Raw genomic sequence first — 2,560 nt, forward strand, 5'->3', positions numbered from 1 at the left:
TTAATGAGATGACATAACTCAACATTAGATCCCATGAATAGGCCATTTTGTCATCTCATAGGAGAGGCATTAGCCTGACAAAACCTGCAGTATCTACCCATCCTCCTAAGGCCACTCAGAAATTCAAAGGAGTTTTGGTTATATTGATATTGCTTACATACTTATGTAGAGTATTCTACTTGCTGGACATTATTTCTGAGATGAAATTAAAAGCATAAAAAACATTGTCATGAAATCCTGCACTGTCTTCAGGCAGGCTTTTATGATCAACTCTGACGGTATTATATTTGCATTAAAAAAATGCAAGTGAACTTGCCTAACTAGGCAGCCAGACTTATGCTACCACACCATTTTTTTCAGTGAGCTGTTAAAAAAAAAAGCTATGTAGTCTTTACGGAAAAACAAAAACCAGTACTTGTCTAAAAATGTTCAGTGTTACAGGAACTCTATGAAGGGAACCAAAATGTGAGCTCAAAACTACTTCTCTTTAATATACACCATACTCTAGATTGCCTGTCAAGTTGGGGAACACTGCAGATATGAATGCAGCCAGTGCATATGCCAGCTTTCTAAATAAAACCTGTCAACTTCATATTCAAGGGTCTGTTTTCCACGTCTGTCTTCTCAGGCTAACCTCCCTCAGCACTCTACTGTAAATTCAAAAAACAAACTTCCCAGGAGTGCTGCTGTTGATAAAGAGTGGAAAAAATGCTACAGATTTTTGATGACTTCTGCTGCCTCAGGCATAGACTTAGGAAGAGCTGTGGGCATGTGCAACTGTCCCCTGCTCCCAGGGCTGGGGGGTGGTGTGCTCTGCACCCTTCTCCTCTACAAACCACCTAGTCACATCAGAGCTACTTCAGCCTTCTTACCTGAGTTATTTCAGTCCCCATTGCTGGGTCCATGTTTCTGGGATGGCTCCAACGATTTTATTTTTTTAATACTATTTTTTAAATTATCAATTATGGCTGAAATTATGAGCTCCTTGAAAACAATGACAAAAAATTCAATGACTAGGATTTTTGCAACTCAGCTACAAGAAGTCATTTTGCATTTGTGAGCCATCTTTTTTATCAATTAATTGAAAAGTCTCTTCTCCCTCTTAGAGAGTTAGTTAAAAGGAAGTTCTTGAATAGGTAGTTAGCTAATACTAGAGTAGTTGGTTCACTTACTTCAAACCCCATTTGAGTTTCCACTTTTCCCACACTAATGCCCACATAAATTAATACAGACTCACTATTTCTCTGAGTTCCTCCAGCTATCACCATTGCTTCCTGTCTGATTTAGTTTCAGAAATTGCTTAGCACAAGGTTTGCCTTTCTGACTGGTGGGTGCCTAACACATGGAGTCCCCCCTGTGCCTGGAACATCAGGTTCAGCAATCATTCTGCTTGGAACTGGAAGCTCTGAGCCTGAAAGTGAACAGGTGCATGGGCCATTTCCAGCTCATGTGTGTGAGATCTACAAATTCAGTGGAAAGGAAGGACCACATAAATCATCCTCTGCCACTTCATGCAGTTTTGGTTTAGTACAGTAGGGTGACAATATCACAGGGTCTGTGCAGGGGGCTTTGGATCTGAGACAGAAATCCTGAACTGGACCCTATTCAACAGGAACCCGCAGAGAGCGTGGTGCAGGGTGACATGTTGTTGGTAATCTGCATTACTAAACCAGTAAGTGGCTTGCAGCAGTTAGAGGGTTTTCACAGTACTTATCTTAAGACCTTGATGTAATGAATTGCGATACTGAAAGTTAATAAGCTTATGTACTTGGATTGTGATTTCTAGACCTTTCTAAGAAAAGGGGGCTCAATCTTCAATCTGATAAGTGGCAAATAAAAGGTGTGTGCTTTAGATGCAAGAATACATCAAGATAAGACTGCTGGATCATTCCCTTGACAGAGACACTACAGAAATCAGGCCTAAATTTGTACCTCAAGAAGCTAAACAGTTAAATTACAGTATTAGCTTTTTAAATGAAATACTTTGTTAAAGGAATAAAACAGGATAGAATCAATTTTATTGCTCTATCATGCCTCTAAACCAATTGCAGCTGTAATAAAATTAGGGATCCCATTTCATTTAAAGCAAGGAATGTAATTTTATTTACTTTTTTCAGTCACGCCCCCACAGAAGTGCATGCACAGAGCAATCAGCCGCTGCACTTGTTAGCTTGCTGATTAAATACTTTGTCACTTAATGCTGCACTAATTAAAGAGAATTGAAGCTGCCTGTGCGTCAGCTAACACGGCATTAACTTAAACTGAAATCCCTACACTTCATTCATTCCCTCTATGCAGAGCTAGGAAGAGGAAGACCTGCTTTGCTTTTTTCAGCCAGTAATTCCAATATATCCATTGCCAGCTGCTGAGATTCCTTTGGCCAATAACTTTTGATGGCTGTACTAAGCCAATAAAATTTCCTCACACCTGCAGTCTTGCTGTCTTTGTTACCCACAAGTGCTGAGCGTGAAAGTGCAGCGGTGAAAGCTGGAGAACTGCTCAGCCCTGCAGCTCCAGCTCTTGACTGATACATGCCATGGGGTCACAGGGCAGACCCTAT

This window comes from Catharus ustulatus, chromosome 9 (genome assembly GCF_009819885.2).
Source record: "Catharus ustulatus isolate bCatUst1 chromosome 9, bCatUst1.pri.v2, whole genome shotgun sequence".
Lineage (NCBI taxonomy): Eukaryota > Metazoa > Chordata > Aves > Passeriformes > Turdidae > Catharus > Catharus ustulatus.